The sequence below is a fragment of the Cherax quadricarinatus genome, chromosome 11 (genome assembly GCF_038502225.1).
Source record: "Cherax quadricarinatus isolate ZL_2023a chromosome 11, ASM3850222v1, whole genome shotgun sequence".
NCBI lineage: Eukaryota > Metazoa > Arthropoda > Malacostraca > Decapoda > Parastacidae > Cherax > Cherax quadricarinatus.
In genome coordinates, this window is record NC_091302.1 from 8210889 (window position 1) to 8235725 (window position 24837).

Below are 24837 nucleotides of genomic sequence, written 5' to 3' on the forward strand. Positions count from 1 at the left end.
AAATATTATACAGCAAACAATATTATTATTATTATTATTATTATTATTATAATCAAAAAGAAGCGCTAAGCAACAAGGGCTATACAGCGCTGCAGGGTAGGGAAGGAAGTGAGGGTATCGGGCAGCAGAAGGGGGTAGGGATGATTAGTAGGTTACAGAAAACAGCGGGGCAGGGGATAGTGCGGGGGTAGAGGGTAGCAAGAGATTGAGGTAGAAAGGGCTGAAGGTATCATCATCTTCAGCAACAGCAGGAACATATCACTATATAACTACAGGTAGGCCCCGCTTATACAGCAGGTTAGGTTCTGGGCTACTGCTGTAAAGTGAAACATAGCTATTTTTTATTTTCAAATGCTTATAAAAGCCTGATAACATGTTTACACTATCATATATTATGTGAGCAATAGAGCTAGACCTAAAAAAAAACGTGTATATAATACACATATTACCTTTAAAATATTTTTGTCCTTTGCTTAGAGTGAGTGGTAAATATCTTTAATGTAGGAAGTCTGAATAAATGAAGAATGGGTATAATTGATAGCTACTTCATTAGTGAAATGCTGTAAAGCAGGGCCTGCCTGTACATTGACTCACAAAATCATAACATGATTAAAAAAAAAAAAAAAAAAAAAAACAGAACAGGTGAGGTTTGAACCCAAGACCAGGCCAGTGTGTAAGCCACTGGGCCAGCTGGCTACAATAAGATTCATCCAACTAGGTATATTTCTATACTCCATAGGGAGGTTAGCATGGGCCACCACTGTGACCACAAATGCAAGTTTTTACAGATGAATCTTCCACCAGCATGACTGTGGCAAACTCTAGCTCTAGTCCCCTGTCATGAGTTCAAACCCCATCCATTCTTTGGTTTATTCAACTACCCCAATTTAACAGATTTCTGATGGACAATGTTTCGAAACACCAGACAAACTCTGTTAAATCTAGAATTGTCTGTTACTGCTATAGTCCATTGGGTAAATTCATTTCAGATTTAACAGTCTCTTAAATCCAGAATTGTCTGCTGTGTAAATATTTTTTTAATTAACAGATAAAGTCTGTTAGATTCAGAATTTCCTGTTAAGATCATTGAAGAATATTCTCAAAATTCAGATTCAACTGACAGTCTGTACTATGATGGTAATGGTGCACTACTAGAGTCACGAAACAAACTTAACAATTACTATTTTCACAGAAACCTGTCTGAATGATCATACAATTGACTTTCATAATAAATCGAGTGTAGAATCTTACATGACTTCCGACGTGATTGAAAGGTTGGTAGAACTGCAATTTATACACTGATGAAATGAAATATATTAATTCAACTTCAACTAGAAATGAACTTTGGGAATACATACACAAGTAACCTGCACATGATACTATGACAACATTTCAGTCTGACTAGGGCTGAAGTGTCATAATGAGTTTCATTCTCCTATGTGTGGGTTATTCGTGTATTGTTTCAGATACGGTATTGTGCCTTTTTATTTTTGGGGGGAATACATATTTGTGCAATTTACAACCAAAAAAAAAACTCAGACTACAATCACAATAAGAGTAATCTGCAGCTTATCATTCTTCTTCTTCTTTCGACACACTGGCTGCATCCCACCAAGGCAGGGTGACCTATAAAGAAAAGCAAAAGTTTTCTTTTTAAATTTAATAATTTATGCTGGAGAATGGGTTTCAGCTCATCATATACCAGCTTGAGACCTAATTATAAACAGGGAAATAAATTAACATCTAGTAATTGCTCTAGACTAACATGAACCTCAACCAGTCAGAAGACCCCTAAGTAGCACCAGACTGTTTATAATTATAACCTTAATTTTTAAAGGGGTGGAGGGGTAAGGCAGTGGAAGGCCTCAGTCAGATGACCAGAAGCTCAAGTGGCGGGTCATCATGTGAATATGACCTGCATCTGGAAAAACTTGTCCTGTTTCCTGACCACTCTTACCTAACCTAACCCAAGTAGCAAGTTTCCTAAACAGTATGTATAGTTAGTGGAAGCTTTATAGTGGTATTGACAAGTTGAAGACAAAAGACACATTACAGTAGAACCCTTGTACCCATGGATTCGGCTTTCACAGTTTCAGTTATCCACGGTTTATCGTGGCCCAAAAATAATCCTCAATTTTAATATTTTATTTTTATTATCACACCGGCCGATTCCCACCAAGGCAGGGTGGCCCGAAAAAGAAAAACTTTCACCATCATTCACTCCATCACTGTCTTGCCAGAAGGGTGCTTTACACTACAGTTTTTAAACTGCAACATTAACACCCCTCCTTCAGAGTGCAGGCACTGTACTTCCCATCTCCAGGACTCAAGTCCGGCCTGCCGGTTTCCCTGAATCCCTTCATAAATGTTACTTTGCTCACACTCCAACAGCACGTCAAGTATTAAAAACCATTTGTCTCCATTCACTCCTATCAAACACGCTCACGCATGCCTGCTGGAAGTCCAAGCCCCTCGCACACAAAACCTCCTTTACCCCCTCCCTCCAACCCTTCCTAGGCCGACCCCTACCCCGCCTTCCTTCCACTACAGACTGATACACTCTTGAAGTCATTCTGTTTCGCTCCATTCTCTCTACATGTCCGAACCACCTCAACAACCCTTCCTCAGCCCTCTGGACAACAGTTTTGGTAATCCCACACCTCCTCCTAACTTCCAAACTACGAATTCTCTGCATTATATTCACACCACACATTGCCCTCAGACATGACATCTCCACTGCCTCCAGCCTTCTCCTCGCTGCAACATTCATCACCCACGCTTCACACCCATATAAGAGCGTTGGTAAAACTATACTCTCATACATTCCCCTCTGTGCCTCCAAGGACAAAGTTCTTTGTCTCCACAGACTCCTAAGTGCACCACTCACTCTTTTTCCCTCATCAATTCTATGATTCACCTCATCTTTCATAGACCCATCCGCTGACACGTCCACTCCCAAATATCTGAATACGTTCACCTCCTCCATACTCTCTCCCTCCAATCTGATATTCAATCTTTCATCACCTAATCTTTTTGTTATCCTCATAACCTTACTCTTTCCTGTATTCACCTTTAATTTTCTTCTTTTGCACACCCTACCAAATTCATCCACCAATCTCTGCAACTTCTCTTCAGAATCTCCCAAGAGCACAGTGTCATCAGCAAAGAGCAGCTGTGACAACTCCCACTTTGTGTGTGATTCTTTATCTTTTAACTCCACGCCTCTTGCCAAGACCCTCGCATTTACTTCTCTTACAACCCCATCTATAAATATATTAAACAACCACGGTGACATCACACATCCTTGTCTAAGGCCTACTTTTACTGGGAAAAAATTTCCTTCTTTCCTACATACTCTAACTTGAGCCTCACTATCCTCGTAAAAACTCTTCACTGCTTTCAGTAACCTACCTCCTACACCATACACTTGCAACATCTGCCACATTGCCCCCCTATCCACCCTGTCATACGCCTTTTCCAAATCCATAAATGCCACAAAGACCTCTTTAGCCTTATCTAAATACTGTTCACTTATATGTTTCACTGTAAACACCTGGTCCACACACCCCCTACCTTTCCTAAAGCCTCCTTGTTCATCTGCTATCCTATTCTCCGTCTTACTCTTAATTCTTTCAATTATAACTCTACCATACACTTTACCAGGTACACTCAACAGACTTATCCCCCTATAATTTTTGCACTCTCTTTTATCCCCTTTGCCTTTATACAAAGGAACTATGCATGCTCTCTGCCAATCCCTAGGTACCTTACCCTCTTCCATACATTTATTAAATAATTGCACCAACCACTCCAAAACTATATCCCCACCTGCTTTTAACATTTCTATCTTTATCCCATCAATCCCGGCTGCCTTACCCCCTTTCATTTTACCTACTGCCTCACGAACTTCCCCCACACTCACAACTGGCTCTTCCTCACTCCTACAAGATGTTATTCCTCCTTGCCCTATACACGAAATCACAGCTTCCCTATCTTCATCAACATTTAACAATTCCTCAAAATATTCCTTCCATCTTCCCAATACCTCTAACTCTCCATTTAATAACTCTCCTCTCCTATTTTTAACTGACAAATCCATTTGTTCTCTAGGCTTTCTTAACTTGTTAATCTCACTCCAAAACTTTTTCTTATTTTCAACGAAATTTGTTGATAACATCTCACCCACTCTCTCATTTGCTCTCTTTTTACATTGCTTCACCACTCTCTTAACTTCTCTCTTTTTCTCCATATACTCTTCCCTCCTTGCATCACTTCTACTTTGTAAAAACTTCTCATATGCTAACTTTTTCTCCCTTACTACTCTCTTTACATCATCATTCCACCAATCGCTCCTCTTCCCTCCTGCACCCACTTTCCTGTAACCACAAACTTCTGCTGAACACTCTAACACTACATTTTTAAACCTACCCCATACCTCTTCGACCCCATTGCCTATGCTCTCATTAGCCCATCTATCCTCCAATAGCTGTTTATATCTTACCCTAACTGCCTCCTCTTTTAGTTTATAAACCTTCACCTCTCTCTTCCCTGATGCTTCTATTCTCCTTGTATCCCATCTACCTTTTACTCTCAGTGTAGCTACAACTAGAAAGTGATCTGATATATCTGTGGCCCCTCTATAAACATGTACATCCTGAAGTCTACTCAACAGTCTTTTATCTATCAATACATAATCCAACAAACTACTGTCATTTCGCCCTACATCATATCGTGTATACTTATTTATCCTCTTTTTCTTAAAATATGTATTACCTATAACTAAACCCCTTTCTATACAAAGTTCAATCAAAGGGCTCCCATTATCATTTACACCTGGCACCCCAAACTTACCTACCACACCCTCTCTAAAAGTTTCTCCTACTTTAGCATTCAAGTCCCCTACCACAATTACTCTCTCACTTGGTTCAAAGGCTCCTATACATTCACTTAACATCTCCCAAAATCTCTCTCTCTCCTCTGCATTCCTCTCTTCTCCAGGTGCATACACGCTTATTATGACCCACTTCTCGCATCCAACCTTTACTTTAATCCACATAATTCTTGAATTTACACATTCATATTCTCTTTTCTCCTTCCATAACTGATCATTTAACATTACTGCTACCCCTTCCTTTGCTCTAACTCTCTCAGATACTCCAGATTTAATCCCATTTATTTCCCCCCACTGAAACTCTCCTACCCCCTTCAGCTTTGTTTCGCTTAGGGCCAGGACATCCAACTTCTTTTCATTCATAACATCAGCAATCATCTGTTTCTTGTCATCCGCACTACATCCACGCACATTTAAGCAACCCAGTTTTATAAAGTTTTTCTTCTTCTCTTTTTTAGTAATTGTATACAGGAGAAGGGGTTACTAGCCCATTGCTCCCGGCATTTTAATAATAATAATAATATATACTGTACTATATATAATAATATCTTTATTTTTACAAGTATATGTACAAGCTACACATGCCTGGCTGACATCAGTGACATGCTGCTATATAGAAAGTGGTTGTTATGCAGAGCATTTCAGGCAAATTATGTCAGTTTTGTCCCAGGATGCGACCCACATCAGTCAACTAATACCCAGGTACCCATATTACTAATGGGAAACATAGACAGCCAGTGTAAAGAAACATGCCCAATGTCTGTACCTTCACCGGGAATCAAAACCAGACCCTCACTGTGTGAAGCAAGAGCTTTAGCCACCAGGACACGGGGCACCGTTGGCCCCAAAGCACAAAAGTAGAGAAGTTGGCAGTTCTTCAAAGCCAAAGAGAAACCGTGAAGTGCTTCCCATTAGTGAAAAAATTATAATTCTCCACTTACTGTGTGTAATTTATCAATTTATTGTAGGTATGTACCGTATTTTGCAGTTTATTACACGCATTTTTTTTTTTTCCATAAAATGTCTCCAGAATCATCCTGCATCCTATAAACTGAAGGTCAGTGACAGGAGCTATAAGTTTGGGGTGTAGAGTGGGCTGTAGCTCTCCCATTTACGTCTGATGCCAAGCCATTGAAACTAAAACAAGTCCAGTGTTTCAAAATTACAGTAAATTAATAACGTTTTGAGACAAGCTGTTTATGAAATACAGTGGACCCTCAGCTAACGATGGCATCAGCTAACGTTAAATCCAGCTAACGATACATTTTAATGCAAAAATTTTGCCTCAACTAATGCTAAAAAACTCGCCCAATGCGATTCGTTCGAGACGCGTCCACGTGTGGCCTGAGCGCGCCTCAGTTGTCCCGTGGATGCCAGTGTTTACAAGCCAGCCAGTGCGGTTGCATCTATGCATACAATCGGAACATCTCATATTATCACAGCGTTTTTAGTGATTGTACCTATAAAATAAGTCACCATGGGCCCCAAGAAAGCTTCTAGTACCACCCCTGTGATAAAAAGGGTGAGAATTAGTATGGAAATTAAGAAAGATTTTGAAGGGTTTGGGGCTAACCCTGAGATGCCTATGCCAGTTGTGGAATCCATTGTGCCCACTTCAAAGATTAAGGAAATGTGTGCAAAGTGGGTTGAACTGCAAACCTTTATGGATGAAAATCACCTTAACACAGCTATTGCAAGCCATGCTGGTGACTATTACACTGACAATGTTGTGGCCCATTTTAGGCAAATCTTAAAGGAACGGGAGGTACTGACCTCTATAGACAGATTTATTGTGTGGCAGAGGTCCAGTGACTCTCAAGCTGGACCTAGTGGCATTACAAGAAGAAGGGAAGTAACCCCGGAAAAGGACTTGATACCTCAAGTCCTAATGGAAGGGGATTCCCCTCTAAACATTAAAAACTTCCACACTCTCCCCTCCTCCCATCCCATCAATCATCACCAGATCTTCAATAAAGGTAAGTGTCAGTTTGTGTGTATTAAAATTAATATTTCATGTGGTAAAAATTTTTTTTTTTCATACTTTGGGGTGTCTGGATTAACCCTTTGACTGTCGAAGGGCCCAATCCTGAAGTGTCTCCTGGTGTCGCAAAATATTAAAAAAAAAAAAATTATTTTTTCTTATGAAAATGTTAAGATTATTTTTCTGATTGTTTTAGTCCCCCCCCCCCCCAAAAATTTTCCCATCAGTACTTACCGAGATATAGAGTCCTGAAGTTTGCTGAAATTGATCTGCGAACGGCAACAGCGGCGACTGCCGCTCACCCGGTAAACTTTGATTTACTTGTATTCGATGGTTTCTTGTTTTTTTTCACTATTTTATTTTTTCACATAACTTTTGTGGCCTGTGAGACCAAATTATTGTGCAATGTTCAAATATACACTCGTTGAATGTAACACAATTATAGCAAAAACACTCGTATCATTATAATGTTGCTAAAACTTGTTTACACAAACAAACAATGTAAACAAATGTTTATTATGATTGTTCTATAATATATATACATATGTACAATCACTGGACACTTTTCTAGAACTGCTGCAGCTTGTGGAATTCTTTGAAACATGGGTATAAGCACAATGGTGTCTTACACTCCTCACACATAAAACGAGTGTCTCTGCGTTTTTGTGGGCGTTTTGTGGTATGTCCACAGACAAAACACCTCTTCTGAGCATTTTTCTTGGCAGTAGTAGCAGGCAGTGGTATGGGGTAGTGATCACCAGGCCTCAGACGAGAGGACATGTGTTGATAATTTCGTGGGCGCTGGTCTATTGCAGGTGTTGTTCCTTGGTACTTGAATATTATTTGTCTGATGACTGACAAACAAAATTCACCATATTTGGGTTTCTTCTTGGTCTTCAACTTATACATATTATAAGCATTCAGCATGGAAATGTCAAGAAGATGGAAAAACAGTTTTATGTACCACTTATAACTCTTGCGAACACAGTCAGCAAACCCAATCTGCATGTCACATTTGTCCACTAAGTGCATATTGAGGTTGTAATCCATCACAGCTGCAGGTTTTACAATGGGTTCATTGGTCTCTCTATTCTGCTTGCCAGTGTCTACCATTTCGTGTTGGTGAACTGATGTCAGCAGTGTGACATCACGTTTGTCATGCCACCGAAATGCCATGATGTCATTGGCAGCAAACACCTGCACTTCACCTCTACGACTGCCAGCATCGAACCTAGGCATATGTTTACGATTTCCACGCACTGTGCCACACACATCTGTCATGTTCACTCGCAAGAAATCACTGAGTATAGGGCTTGTGTACCAGTTGTCAGTATATAAAATATGCCCCTTACCAAGATATGGCTCCATCATTGTTCTAACCACATCACCAGAGATACCCAGTAACTTTCTGGTATCTTCCAATGTTTTACCGCCAGTGTACACAATTATATCCAAAACCAGACCAGTTTTGCAATCACACAGAACAAATAACTTTATACCAAAGCGTTTCCTCTTGCTTGGTATATACTGCTTGAATGAGAGTCTTCCTTTGAACAAAATCAAAGACTCATCAATAACAAGCTTCCTGAAGGGATAAAAATACATACAGCACTATTGTTTCAGGTACATAAACACACGTCTGATCTTATATAACCTGTCGCTTCTGTCAGGCCTGGTTTTGTCTGAAAAGTGTAACATATGTAACAGTAACACAGATTTATTTACTGGTATAATGTCACTGAAAGCAGGGGTTGAAATCAGGTGGTCTGTCGCCCAGTATGTGTTGACACTATGCTTATACACATGTGGCATAAGCATTATTGTGGCAAAGAACAGATACATCTCTGCCACAGTTGTGTCCTTCCACTGGTGTAGGCGTGATCTTGGTGACAGAATAGTGTTTGCCATGGTGTACTCATAGTATGTATTGCTTTCCCTGACAATAATGTCCATCAGGGGTTCATCGAAGAACAACTGAAAGCATTCCAGTTCAGTGGGATTGTTCCCAAGTGTACATGATGGCCGTATTCCACTTTGTCCTCCATCAAAGTCATGGGGATTGGGAACAAACTCGTCATCTTGCTGCCAATCCCAGATGCGGTCAGCTGGTGCGTTCTGGATATTGTAATGTGGTTGTGGTTGTGCAGGTTGTGGTTGTGGTTGTTGTGGGAGTGTGGGGTCGGGTGAGGCTGGTTGTAGTTGTGCAGAGTCAGCAGCGCGGGTAGTAGCGTGGCCCGCTGCTGGTGTCACATGACTCATGCCACCATCACTATCACCACCACCGCCTGCTGCCTCACTTGCATCATTGATACCCATCGTAACAATATCGTCATCTTCACTATCAGGACGTGGTGTAGGGCCACGGGATGTGCTCCGAGATGTACTCCTTCCTCTTGGAAGAGCATATGGCACACTACCAGACCGCATGCGACGTCGTATATACTGCCACTTCACTGGGGAATATTCACCCTCACTGTCACAACTAGAACTGCTTTCAATAACCTTGAAATCACTATCACTATCACTTGCACTGCTCACATCTGAGTCTTGTACATGGGCAAATAGTTTCCTCTTTCGTCCTGGTACAGGTGAACATGAACGAGCCGGCCTAGCACCAGAGGTGGAAGGTTGTGGGTCATCTGGGTTTTCATCACTAATTATGTTATCCTGGGCACTTTTTTCGGTCACACCTGCTTCAAAACCAGGGAATTCACTTTCACTGACACTTTCATCACTGTTTGAGCTATCACTTGGGAACAAAAGACCTCCAATCCGCTGAGGAGTGAGGAACTTCTTACCGCGAGGCATGGTGAAAATGGACTACCAAGATGGCGTTCCCACAATGCACTGCTGAGTCCCAGATTTTTTTCACAGGGTGCACACCGACCACTGAGACCCATTCTCTCTCGTGTAGGCCTACCAGCCCTCTCCCGCTTGATTTGAAGCCGCTAGAATTTATGCGTATAGATACATCAAACACGGTATCTCCCATGACATATATATACGACCGCGACAGTCAAGGGGTTAATATGAGAGATCATCAGGGTGCTCAGGTGAACACTAGGCCTATCCTATGTTTTGACCTACCCATAAATCAAATGTAACCTTATTTCTGCATGTAAAATTACCATAGCTTTCAGTGGAGTAAATATTACTTGGTATTAGGCACTCTCAACTTTTTTTTCTGATTAATATCTTCTAAATTGGGATGCGTCTAATGCATCAGAGCATCTTGTAAGCCGCAAAATGTATACAAATGGAAAAGACTTTTATGAAGGGTTGGCTATTATCTACAGTTTTGGGTATCCGCGGTAGCTCTTGTAATGCATTACCCCATGGATTTGGGGGGACCACTGTATATGCATTGTTCAGGACAATTATTAGGGAAATATTTCAGCACAAGTGGCTTCTGTCCTTAATTAGGACTCAAGAAGCCACCAGTAGTGAAGTGTTTCCTTAATAAATGCCCTTTTGGGCCACCTTGCCTCAGTGGGATACAGCCAATTTGTTGAAAAAAAAAAATGTACGGTGTGTAGGCTGAGGAGGGGCTGTTGAAGTGGTTTGGTCATTTAGAGAGTAAAATAAGCAAAATAAGATGACCTGTAGGGTGTATAAATCTGTCGTGTAGGGAGGCGGAGTAGAGATCGTCACAGAACAGGATGGATGGAGAGGGTGGAGGAGGTTTTGTGTGAAACGGACTTCGAGATATATCAGGCATGTGTGATCGTGTTAGAAGTAGAGACAAATGATTTTTAGGATTTGATAAGCTGTTGGAGTGTGAGCAAGGTAATATTTTGTGAAGGGATTCAGGGAAACTGGTTAGCCAGACTTGAGTCCTGGAGGTGGGAAGTACAGTGCTTGAACTCTGAAGGAGGGGTGGAGATATGTTGCACTTTTTGAGCTGTAGTATTGGCACACCTCTGACAAGACAGTGATGGAGTGAGTGATGATGAATGTGTTTCTTCTCTTTCAGGTCACCCCTGACTTGGAGGGAAATAGCCGATGTGTTATAAAAGAAATAATTCTTTGATATTAGTGAATGTTCTTGAACCCAGTATTTAGCCCTTAAACGGTCCAAACGTATATATACGTTTTTTCAACATCTGAAAGTATATAAAGAAATGTAGATCTTTTTTTGTTTTACATTTGAAAACATGTAAAAAAAACTTTTATGTACATTTTTTTTTGTTATATTTGAAAATATGTAAAAAAAAGTAGATCTACTTTTGTAGCACTACGAATTTGAACGTCGATCTGTTTGGACCGTTTAAGGGTTAATTAAGAGAATGCTTTTTCAGTGTTTTTACTTTCTTTAGTTACAATGAAAAATATAAATAACTTGTGCATAGAAAAATGAAACTTATGACAATATTTTAGTCTGTCTTGAAACATTAACTAGTCACATTGAAGCGTGATGGGAAGGGAGCCATTATTGTGCCTTTTTATTCTTTTCAGTTATCTGTTATCATAATGCAATTTTTTAATTTATTGATGAGTTTTGTGTGTGATGATGTACAGTATCTTTTTCATGGCTCTATGTATATTATGCCCAGTTCACAATGTTTTTCATATATGGTAAATACATTTTGCCAGTGGATCTGAGGATGTTGTTGGTTAGCCATGGACTTAATTACTTAATATTTATATCGTGACCTGATTTTAAATAATGAATAAACAGAAAGGTGAATGGAAGGTTTGGACCATGGTCCCAAGATTGACAGGTCCAGTGATTTACCGCTTCAGCCTGTCAATATTGGGACCACAGCTAGAGTCTCCCATCCATCTTTCTGTTTATTCATTGACAATCATTTATTATGACTTAATCTAAGTTCTTAAATGACATTGTTTATTGTAGAGGCTTTGAATTTTTATTGTAAGAATATATGAACACATTAATTAATGACTTGATATTTGTTAAGATTAGTAAGGCATTGAGGGGGAAGGGTGTGAAATAGAATTGTGATGAACCTCATGTTCACTTCACTGATTCTTACTTTATTTGCTCCTCAGCTTATTTTTTTTTTAACACACTGGCTGTCTCCCACCAAGGTAGGGTGACCTGAAAAAGAAACACTTTCACCATCATTCACACCATCACTGTCTTTCCTTTTTTTTTTTTCACTGAACTGGCTGTATCCCACCAAGGAGGTTGACCTAAAAGGAAAAATGAAAGTTACCTTAGTCTTTCTTCTTTCTTTCTTCTTTCAACGTACCAGCAGTATCCCACCGAGGCGGGGTGGCCCAAAAGGAAAAACGAAAGTTTCTCCTTTCAAATTTAGTAATATATACAGGAGAAGGGGTTACTAGCCCCTTGCTCCCGGCATTTTAGTTGCCTCTTATGACACGCATGGCTTACGAAGGAAGAATTCTGGTCCACTTCCCAATGGAGTTTCCTTAGTATCAACAGTAAATCCTGATTGGAACAATTATGTTTTAATATTTGTCCTTATTTAGTATGGTGTTCCTGGTGAGGACACTGCCAGCCACTGTTACTGATTGTTGTAGTAAAGTTATTCACTGATGCCTCATCATGGAACCTGAAGATGATTTTATTAGTCTCAAGTGATAATTTTGTTACATTGGTGACCCTGAAGATGGGGTAATGATTACTTGTATTGTCATTGATAATGTCTGTTTCTAGAGGAGTTGTTGTATCCAGATGTCGTTAAGTGAAATTGCAGTTGTCTTCTTAATTTTTATGGACTTTATTATTGATGGACCCAATGTGCTGTTAGAGTGTGAGCTAGGTAACATTTTGTGAAGGGATTAAGGGAAACTGGTTAGCCAGACTTAGAATCCTGGAGGTGGGAAGTACACCTCCAGGACTCTAAGTCTGGGGTGGAGACATTTGCTGCTTGGATGAACATCTGAAATGTCATATCTATGCACCTCTCAGAAGACAATGATAGTGTGAATGACAGTGAAAATGTTTCTTTTTTGGGTCACCCTACCTTGTTGGAAGATGGCCATTGTGCTAGAAAAGTAATTATGCACAGTTATACATGTTCCTTGGTAAACCAGGTACTTGTGGGTCTTATAATTGAATGAGATTGATATTAAAGACTCCAGCAATTTCCTAATGTTTATTTAGTTTATTTTTTAAGATTAGGCTTTTAAATATATCACCAGAGTTTGCTATATTGGTATGTAGTGATCTGTAGACAACTTTGTTGTGGTTGGAATGTTTCAGTTTTTGTTTGTAAGTTGTGCAACTATGTACAGTATTTCCAAGTTTGTCTGTGGTAATGTTGAGGTAATATATTTCATCTCATTTATGTAATAGACTGCAGCTCCACCTCTATGTTGATAAGGTCTGCATTTTTGTATAGCTGTATACCAGGTAAGTGACAAGTATCTATAGTATTATAATTTAGCTTGGTGCCTAACTCTGTTATGAAAGTTAGGTTTGCACTTATAATAATAAAAATAATAATAATAATAAATTTATTTCTTTTCTGCAGTATACGGGTAATGTAGTTTACAAGTAATAAAATATAATTAGGCACAAAAGAAAGCCACTAGCTTGCTGTGCATTTTGGGAACAACATGCTTAAAGAGTACCTAAGACCTAGATGTAGATTATTAAGTACACTGGAACCTCAGTACTCAAACCTAATTCATTCCAGAAGGCTGTTTGAGTGCCGATCTATTCGAGTATCAAACGAGTTTCCCAACTGGTTTTCTTTTTGGTTGGCTGTTATCACTAATCTTTCTAAGCCCCATGGTGACTTATTCATACAAATAAAATAAAAAACACCAAAAAATGCGAAGAAACACAAAATAGTTTACAGCGAAGTTCTGGCAGGTCGTGTTTGTTTGGTCGAGTGCCAAGCTTTGTTCGAGTAGGGAGCTATACAGTGATGTCATCAGTGTGTACTTAGGGACTGGGTTTTGTAGCTACATGCCAAATGTTCTCGATGTTATTAAGACATTTTTTTTCTTTGGCTTGCGGCATAATATTTGAAGTCTTGGTTTGCAAAAAGGTTATATGTTTATGAAATAATAATTATCACTGCACTGTCAGAACATCTTCAATAAAGGTCCCACATGAGTGTCTTCGTGTCTTCTTACCATTTTTTTTTTTTAACAAATTGGCCATCTTCCACCAAGGCAGGGCGACACAAAAAAAGAAGAAATGCTTTCATCATCACTCACTCCATCACTGTCTTGCCAGAGGGGCACTGATACTACACTAACACTGCATATATCCCCACCCCTCCTTCTGAGTGCAGGCACTGTAATTCCCACCTCCAGGACTCAAGTCTGGCTAATGGTTTCCTTCTTACCATCATGTTGGTTTTTAAGATCATTATTTTTTTCATTGGAAATGCTTGCGTACCACCAATCAACTCTCTCAGTTGACCTTCTCAGCTTGTTGCATCACCATTGATAATGATGCTGAATACACTGATAAAAATATAATTCCCCATATTTATATAATAGGAATGTATCAGACAGCTAGAAGAGGAAATTCTGTGTCCTCTGACAGCTTAGCCTGGGTTTGACTGCAGTAATGTACAACACATTACAGTAATTACACATTATTTATACAATGCAGTGTGTACCACACTGTAGAATTCTGCAATAGCCACGTTTGTTGGTGACTGATAAAAAATATAATAAAGAGCGAGAATGAGTGACAATGCAAAGAAATGGTTTAGTGAATGTATCTGGTAGAGTCACTGAGTTTCATGTCACAGGTGCCAGCACACTACCCAGGCGGCTGGTGTAGCAATTTGTTAAATATTTAGCAGCATAAATATATAGCAGCATAATTCAGGTTGATGATAAGTTAGTGCTTGTTCATAATTTTACTAAATTATCGACAAACACGGAAACTCCTGACCAATCAGGGGATTGATAATGTCAGTGGGATCACTGACATTTGTCACAAATAGTAATGATTGCTGGCACCACATACAGTAACATCCAACATACATTATATCATTTTTACACATTCATCTTGCTTTGTATGCTCAAATATCTACAAATATCTGGAAATGGGAAGTACAATGCCTGCACTTTAAAGGAGGGGTTTGGGATATTGGCAGTTTGGAGGGATATGTTGTGTATCTTTATATGTGTATGCTTCTAAACTGTTGTATTCTGAGCACCTCTGCAAAAACAGTGATAATGTGCAAGTGTGGTGAAAGTGTTGAATGATGATGAAAGTATTTTCTTTTTGGGGATTTTCTTTCTTTTTTGTTTTGGGGTCACCCTGCCTCGGTGAGAGACGGCCGACTTGTTGAAAAAAAAAGAAAAAAGTTAGAATTTTACAACAGTCATTTGTAATTGAGAGAAAATATCATACAGTAATCATAACATCAATGGTATACAGTATCCACACGTTGATGAATTTGACATGTGCAACATCAGTGTTATACAGTGTTCACATGTTGATGAATTAGTCACGTGCAAAATCTGTATTTTGAAGATATTTTCCCAGCCAGTGGCTTTCTCAATGTTTCCTGTAGGTGCTTCAGATTATATCAAGACTTATGTACTGAGCACCTTCAAGACTAAGAGACTGATTACTGTACCTTATCTTTTACTCTTTTCCATATATGTGTCTGCAGTGAATTGAAAAAGTTACTGGTTGGCATAATATTTTGAAAATAAAGATACCCAGGTGTTGTAAGTGTCTAATTTATCATAATACAGTAACTAGTCAGGAGACAAGTAAAATGAAGTGTTTTGAAAAATTGTGGAAGGAATGCTTGTATATTTATCAGGTGTATTTTCACAGCCACCCAAAGTGGGTGGCCATATGTGGCCCTTCTAGGAAATGGATATAGCCCCCACATGAAATTATGAATTCACTTTTATGTAGGTTCCACACTGCCCAGTGTCATCAAAACCATGTAGCTCTCATCGTACATTTGACCATCAAATGTGGCCCACTTACGTAGGAAGGTTGAGGACCACTTCTCAGCTTGATAGATTGTTCCACTCATCTGCAAATCTTCTGATAAACCTGTTCTTTCCTGCATTTTTTTCTAAATCTGAATTTATCAAACATAAGAGCATGGGCCTACCTGTCTATGCTTAGCAATCCAGATCTCACCCAACCATTCCCACTAATGTTTCTCTTTAACTCGCCTCAAATCTACAGAAAAATCAAGTTCAGTGATACAACTTTGGAATTTCAGTTGCCTACAACTCTACTGCAAGACTGGGAACCTTTTCATTTTTTTCACTCGGGCAGGATTGTTGATCTTTTCTTCCTGCCTCATGAACATGTAAGATGACAGGTAAATCTTACAAACTTCTACCTATATTCAGTATACACATTAATTTCATATATGCATCTGAATAGTTCCTAAACCTGTAATATTTCTTTCCAGCCTAGGAGGCCTGGTCTGAGACTGGCCTGTGGGGAAGGTAATCCCCAGAATTACTTGACAGATAACAGATATTGCCAATAGAAACTAGTGCTTTTCTCTATACTTGTAAATATACAACAGTCTCAGTAGATCCTTTGTATTATTGTTATTATTATTACTATTATGATTGACTGATTATTGTTGTTTCAACAGGTTGGCTTTATTGATTATATTGTCTACCCATTGTGGGACACTTGGGCAGATTTTGTTCATCTAGATGGTGAAGATATCCTGGACCCACTAGAAGAGACCCAGGACTTGTGTCAGAACATAATCCCCACCCCTCCATTGTATTCATTAAATGACCTTAAGGCATAGGAGTATCAGGTGGATAACAGACAAGATGTGCCTGAGGAAGAGCTTTGTATCATCGCTGATAGAATCCAGATCCACTTCACATTGGATGATGAGGAAAGTCTATAATGAGCACTGCCATGTGGTGTTCAGGGTGAGGACCCTACAATGTGACTCTTGGTAGCCTCTTACTGCACCAAACCAAAGCATAGAAATCTCCTTGCCTAAAGGGAATCAGTATTTTCTTTTAATTGTAGGAGAGATGTTGGTCACAACATTGAGCAGTGCCAGATTACTCCTTTTAGTGAGAGAATTGTTTATCACACCTCTCAATGGAGGTTCCTTGAAGCTAGTGAGGGACTTTTGATCCAAGGAATTTGACCTATACTTTCCTTTGATCAAAACTGAATGCCTCCCATTCCCTCCAGGCACTTATGACCCCTACAGGTTTAATGCTCCCCTATGAATGTAATAATAATGTTTATCACACAGGTCAAGAGGCAGCTTTGTGATGACAAACTTTTGTGTGCTACATATCAGATAGAGGCATTGGTGGGCCCATAAATGGTACTCCCATCATAATTTTAGGTGTAAGGCATTACACGCTCTTTCATTAAATAGGTACCTGGTGGGAAACTCCTGCCCAGTGCCTATTATAATAATAACACCCTACCAGGTATTTTTGTGTTTTAAATACATCGGCCATCTCCCACTGAGGCAGGGTAACCCAAAAAAAGAAACACTTTTACCATCATTCACGCATAATCACTGTCTTTGCAGAGATGCCCAGATATAACAGTTTATTATTATTATGTATTATTATTATTATAATAATAATAATTCCTTATGTATTATTATTATAATTAATATTATTATTATTAATAATAATACATAGGGTCTATTGAGGTTGTTTTACATTTAACAGATATATAGAAAAGCATTAGTTTCTATTAGCAGTATCTGTCTTTATTCCCAAAGCAGCTGAAATATCACATAAGCCAAAGATAATTCATGTGGTGGAGATTTTACTCACCAACACCAGCTCCAGGAAGACACACTCTCTGTCTGACCTTTCTGTCTCTGTTACAAAATGCACGGTCCATATATCTTACCTGAGAATCGCCTACTATTAAAATATTCTTACTTTGATTAGCAGGGGAATCAGTGGTACCTTCAACCTCACTAACCACTGAAGTACACTCGTCTTGGAGAACAGAGAATCGATTTCCTACCTTCACATCTTCTTTATTAACTCTCCTCATCTTCCTTCTTCCTGAACTGTGAACCACTTGCCACTTAAAGCAGCTGCCACTGTCACTGCTGGTGACCATTCCTTCCTTACCAGCTAAATCCTTCTCACACTCGCTCCCAAACTCATCTATGCGAAGCTTCAGCCTCCTATTTTCCTCCTGAAGAAGTAGAATCTCCTTCTTCAACACTTGAACCTGAGATTCTAAAACACTACAACCAACCATGGTGCTTGGTAACAGCCCACGCTAACTCCCAAGAGCTTAGGCAGATATGACCGCAGGTGACCACTGACCTCAGCGTACTGACCGCTGTAATAGCCCAGTACTCGCCGTAATGCTAGCCCAGTACCTGCTGTAATGTTAGCCCAGTACTCGCTGTAATGTTAGCTCAGTACTCGCTGTAATATTAGCCCAGTACTTGGTGTAATGTTAGCCCGGTACTCGCTGTAATGTTAGCCCAGTACTCGCTGTAATGTTAGCCCAGTACTCGCTGTAATGTTAGCCCAGTACTCACTGTAATGTCAGCCCAGTACTCGCTTTTATTTCAACTTCAAAACTGCGTGAAATTTATCACCAAATTTCAGCAAGGGAAAATAAGCCCCCCCCCTTTTTTTTTCCTATAATCAGTCGAATTTCGGTCCTATCTTGTTAATGTCGATACAATTTGTTATATTTTGCTATCAGCCCAGTTTCAGTTTTGCCAAAATTCCATTTTTTTTTTTTTTTTTTTTTTTTTTGCTAAAAACAGCCCCCTTTTTTTTTTTAAATCGGCCTAGTTCGAGTTTTATTTTTTATAAACTTGCTTAAATTTCAAGCCTGCATTACTAAAATCAGCCCAAATGACGACCTTTGAACTAAAATCATCCCTGTTTCAGCCCCCATATAACTAAAACCTTGTTAACTTTAATAAATTCTCTATTAAATCTACCGACATCAGTCGTATTTAAGCCTCTGTAATATTTAAGAGCTATTATCAGTCTTATTTTGTTCGTATTATCCCCTCAAGGAAGGTTCCTTGATGCTAGTGAGGGGTTCTTGATGCAGGGAATTGTATCTGCTCCAGTACCCTGAATTAAGCCTGAATACCTTTCGCATCCCCCCACAGGTACTGTATAATCTTACGGGTTTAGCGCTTCCCTCTTGATTACAATAATTGTACTATCAGTCCTATTTCATTGTTCGTATTATTCAGTGTTAGTATTAGCATTACTGCTGAATATTGTTAGTAAAATCGTCATATTTAAGCCCTATAACATTATTAGTTTGCATTTACAGTGGTCCCTCGTTTTTCGTAATTAATCCGTTCCTGGAGGAGCTACTATAAACGAAATTTACGATTTGCGAATCAATTTTCCCCATAAGAAATAATGTAAATACAATTAATCCGTTTCTGACACTCAGAAGTATTAAAACAAAAAAATTTTTTACATGAAATATACATGTAGTACATAAACAATACAATGGGAAATGATGAATGAAACATTAACAGCATAACACTTACCTTTATTGGAGATTCTTCTTAGTGTATGGGAGACTGGAGGAGGAGAGAGATTGGATTGTTTACAGTTTGGAAGGGGAATCCCCTTCCAGCAACACCTCAGGTACCAATTGCTTCTCTGGGGTTGCTTCTCTTCTCTGTTTCTTAATGCCACTAGGACCACCTTGAGAGTCACTCTAGTCCTGTCTCGCAAAGTAACTGTGGAGAGAGCTCTGTTTCTGGCGTCTCTTTAACACTTCCCTAAAATGGCCCAAGACTTTGTCACTGTACATATTTCTCACCTTCTTTACCACAGGCTTGGCACTAGGAGCTTTCTTTGGAGCCATGGTAGCTTATTTAGTACAGTGGACCCCCGCATACCGTTGGCATCACATAACGTTTAATCCGCATACCGATACATTTTATCACTAAAATTTTGCCTCGCATACCGCTTAAAAACCCGCTCACCGCTGTTCGTCCGAGACGCGTCCAATGTGCGCCTTAGCCAGCCTCACATGTTCCGCCGGTGGCATTGTTTACCAGCCAGCCTCCGCGGTAGCATCCAAGCATACAATCGTAACATTTCATATTATTACAGTGTTTTTGGTGATTTTATCTGGAAAATAAGTGACCATGGGCCCCAAGAAAGCTTCTAGTGCCAACCCTACAGCAATAAGGGTGAGAATTACTATAGAGATGAAGAAAAAGATCATTGATAAGTATGAAAGTGGAGTGCGTGTCTCCAAGCTGGCCAGGTTGTATAATGAACCCCAATCAACCATCGCTACTATTGGTGGTACAGCTGCTGCTGCTGCTGCACTGTCAGCTGCTGCTGCTGCTGTAGCATCGTCTGCTGCTGCTGTAGCATCGTCTGCTGCTGCTGTAGCATCGTCTGCTGCTGCTGTAGCACTGTCAGCTGCTGCTGCTGCTGTAGCATCGTCTGCTGCTGCTGCTGCTGTAGCATCGTCTGCTGCTGCTGTAGCACTGTCAGCTGCTGCTGCTGCTGTAGCATCGTCTGCTGCTGCTGTAGCATCGTCTGCTGCTGCTGTAGCACTGTTGTTGGTGTGGCTTATTGAGAATATACCAAGAAACAATTAACCCCAGAGGATTTTCCACCCAGGATAACCCAAAAAAGTCAGTGTCATCGAAGACTGTCTAACTTATTTCCATTGGGGTCCTTAATCTTGTCTCCCAGGATGCAACCCACACCAGTCGACTAACACCCAGGTGAACAGGGAAAAATGCCTGGAACTAGTGCTCATATTGGTGAATTTAAAGCCAGCGAAGGTTGGTTTGAGAGATTTAAGAATCGTAGTGACATACACAGTGTGATAAGGCCTGTTCTGGAAGAAAATGCCAAACAGGACCTACAGTACTCAGGAGAAAAAGGCACTCCCAGGACACAGTGTCTCATCAGTCATTGCTGCATCTTCAATAAAGGTAAGTGTCATTCTTCATTTAGTAGACTAGTACATGCACAATATATACTGTGCATGTACTACTCTACTATTGTGCATGTATCCTTCTCTTTGTGTGTAGGAAAATGTATATTTCATGTGGTAAAAAAATTTTTTTCATACTTTTGGGTGTCTTGCACGGATTAATTTGATTTCCATTATTTCTTATGGGGAAAATTCATTCGCATACCGATTATTTCGCATACCAATGAGCCCTCTTGCACGGATTAAAATCGGTATGCGGGGGTCCACTGTACTTGCAAGCACTAAAATGAGTGGAATATTATGAAATATTTCGTAGGAGCACTTGACAGGGCCTTCACTCACTGGTAAACAATGCCAGACTGGCTGGGTAGGGAGGCCTCCCCGGCTCACACCGTGCGTAAGCGTCCTGGACGAACTACCATTCGCGAGTCAACCTATGAAAAGCGAGTCCATGTTTATACGAAGATACCCCTATGATTGGTGAAATTTACGATTGCCGAGAACTACGAAAAGCGAGGGACCACTGTATTCGAATTTTATTAATTATAATGAAATTTCAGTGAACATAAGACAGCCTTGTATTTGTTGGAATTCTTTTTATTATAAGATTTGTCAAAATTGTAATTTCATTATTAGCCTTGTGTTCATAAAAAAACAGGCTTTTCGTTAAAATTATGTATAAAAATTATTATATAAAAAACGTACGATAATCTGAAGGCTTATTGACACACCAATTTGGGTAATAAATTTTATTTTGTTCATATAGATTAGGGTTTAAATGAAAGAATATTGAACAGTCTGTACGGTACACACGGAGGCTGCCAGAACCAGTGTTAGACAGCATCTTCAAAATTACCGTTAAAAAACACCTCTCCCTGACGTGTCCCAACATCAGGTAATTGTGAAAACTACCCATATTCTCATTCACAAACATAAGTAAAACAATGTAATCTTATTCTCAGTATCTGCAATCTTCACAGCCATTAAAACATTGAAGGTGTTCACACTGTTATATGTTAGAATCCTCATTACCTATACATAATCATAGCCAAACCTGTAATTCTTCAAAAAAATCTTTTAAAAAGCCGTACAGTATGTACTAATACAAACAAGCATATTAACATATTATTTAAGCCATTTATGGACATAGTATATTTATGAATGCAATATACTGTGGTTCCCTGAGCAAGTACTCTGATGACTTCCTAGATTCTCTAAATTCAAACATTTCTTATTTTACTTACTGAAACCTGGCTTAAACCTGACACATTAGACATCATTGCCCTTATTAGGTACACAGACATTCATAACTCCTATAAAAAATTAATGCCTCATCTTGTTCCATTATATTTCTACTGAAATTAAATAACTTCCGGTATCTTCACTCATGTCTCTCAATCATTCCACATAACTGAAGACATCGAATCAGTTTGGAACAATACACAAATAACCCGCACACAGGAGAGAGGAGCTTACAACATTTCGGTCCGAACTGGACCATTAGCAAAGCCACACTAACAGAAAGGAGAGGAGAAATCAGCATATATACAAGCAAGCTGACAGGGACAGGACAAGAGAGGTGGGAGGAAGAGGATTTGTAATAGAGGTAAGGCAGGTAGTGGAAGTAGTAGAGGTAAGGCAGGTAGTGGAAGTAGTCATGGTAGAGGTAAAGCTGGTAGTGGTCCAAGTCGGACCGAGACGTAGTCGTAAGCTCCTCTCTCCTATGTGGGGGTTATTTTTTTATTGTTCATCACAATATTGTGCCTTTTTGTTCAGTTTGAAACAACTAATCATACCTTAAAACTACGTTTCATACATTTGTGACCTTTTCTCACTATAAATAAAATAGTATTTAACTGCATAAGAAATCCTACTTAACTGAAGACCATTGAACCAGTTTGAAGTATAAATCCATACTTTTAAAATTGTACTATTGTTCATTTAGCTACCTCTTTATTTGTACATTTAAGAACTCCTACTTAATAATCTATGTTTAGTTCATAAGTAGTCTTTAAGCATAGGATTGGTTTGCCCAAAATGCACTGCATGCTTTCATTTGTGTCCAATAATATTGTATTAATTGTAAAGTAGATTCTATGTACACTGCATAAAAGAAATAAAGTATTTGAATGGCCATCTACTTCATTCATTAAAGATTTGCCGGCACTTCCGCCCCGGGTCTTCTCCAGATGGTGACCCGGCGTCTACTATTCTGATGAACTAATAAGTAGTAACTCTGCGTGTTTCAGCGATGAATATGGGGAATATATATTATTGCCAACTTTTCAATAAAAAAACTAAAGACTCCCATTATAGCTGGTGCAGTCTACAGGCTACCTCATACTAATATTCCCACCTGTAGTGACAGCCTAAATATTTACATGTTATAAAGTATTGTTAAGCACAAAGAAAGCGACTCGCATGCCTGAGCATTTTGGGCAGACTAATCCTACTTCTCACAGACTACTTAAAACTAGACACAGGTTATGGAGTTGCAAATTTTAATTATTTATTATTTTACATTATTATAAAAGAGGTAGCCAGAAATTTTATAATTAATAGGATTTATAGTAGGGAGACAAGACTTGTGGCCTCAATTATTGTCCTATCAGCTTAATAATTTTTGGTAAATGGAAATTATTATTAGAGACAAAATACAGTGGACCCCCGCATAACGATTACCTCCGAATGCGACCATTTATGTAAGTGTATTTATGTAAGTGCATTTGTACGTGTATGTTTGGGGGTCTGAAATGGACTAATCTACTTCACAATATTTCTTATGGGAACAAATTCGGTCAGTACTGGCACCTGAACATACTTCTGGAGTGAAAAAATATCGTTAACCGGGGGTCCACTGTAATTAATAATATACATGTGCAACACCTGGGTATCTTCATTGAGGAAACATTTTGCCACACAGTGGCTCCATCAGTCCATACAAAGGAGAATGGTGAAGAACAGGAGTAGTTTGAGGTAATCAGTCCCTCAGCCTTGAGTTGATGTAATCGACTCAAGGCCAAGTCCGTCATTCTTTTCAAGATTGATGGACTGATTACATCAACTCAAGGCTGAGGGACTGATTACCTCAAACTCCTCCTGTTCTTCACCATTCTTTTCTGTATGGACTGATGAAGCCACTATCTGACAAAACATTTCCTCAATAAAAATACCCAAGTGTTGCACGTGTGTCTAATTTACAATTTGTCGGTTCTCTGAACCATGTATCTACAGATAATTAATGTTTGAGACAATAATAACCTACTAACCAGAAATCAAAGTGGATTCTGGAACAAACGATGCCTAACATACTCAAAATTTTCATTTATATGCTATACAAAAGCTGGGATGAAAATTTCCTTACAGTTGTATTATATCTAGGAGGCAGGGCCAGGAGCTTTGCCTTGACCCCCAGAAATTGAACTAGGCAAGCATAACAGAACACGCACACACACACACACACGCACACACACACAAACACATGCACACAAACACACGCACACAAACACACGCACACACATGCACACACACACACACACACGCACACACACACGTACACACACACACACATGCATACATATTTTAAGTTTGTGTTACAACTTATCACCACTCTGCACTATTCATTTTGCTTGACTGAGGTAAAGTTAGCTGGGCTTATGTAATACAGATGCCTCTCACATTATGCTGTGACCAAGATACGTTAGTGTTATCCATATTTTCAATAAAAGTAAAGGCTGGTGGAGTGATGAACATTGAAAAATTGAAAGCTATTCTAGACATTAACAAAGAAAAATTAAGGTTATTCTAGCAACTAAATTATGAAGATTGGTGGATATTCTAGTAATAACATAGAAATATTGATGGCTATTAAAGCAGAGAAGTTGCAAAGGTTGGTTTAAGAATTTGGGAGGGTATGTAAGAGGAGAAAATTAAAAGTGAACATAGGAAAGAGCAAGGTGATAAAAAGTTTAGAAAAAAGGACAGTAAGAGAAAGTTGAGAGTTACCCCTTACCTACAGCAGGCCAACGTTGCTGTGGCTGATTAATCATTCTGGGCATACCAGGCACTGGGCCTCCAACTACATGCACTGAAACAAAATTTGTCAAGTAAATGCAGAGA

The 24837-nt window shown here is 39.3% G+C and overlaps 1 long non-coding RNA gene across 3 annotated transcripts in view; it reads right to left on the reverse strand.

Annotated features, from left to right (window-relative positions):
- Window positions 1-1442: 1442 nt before the first annotated feature.
- LOC128687688 (uncharacterized) overlaps window positions 1443-24837 on the reverse strand; it is a 46237-nt gene continuing 22842 nt past the window's right edge. Inside the window, exons 6-7 of one of the 3 annotated variants that reach the window (XR_008406880.2) lie at window positions 24731-24805; window positions 1443-1626 (exon numbers count right to left, since the gene is read on the reverse strand). This is a non-coding gene — a long non-coding RNA (uncharacterized lncRNA). Of the gene's footprint in view, window positions 1627-19981; window positions 20729-20775; window positions 24806-24837 lie in introns of those variants that run through there. The other 2 variants (XR_008406878.2, XR_008406879.2) reach the window with 2 other exon arrangements.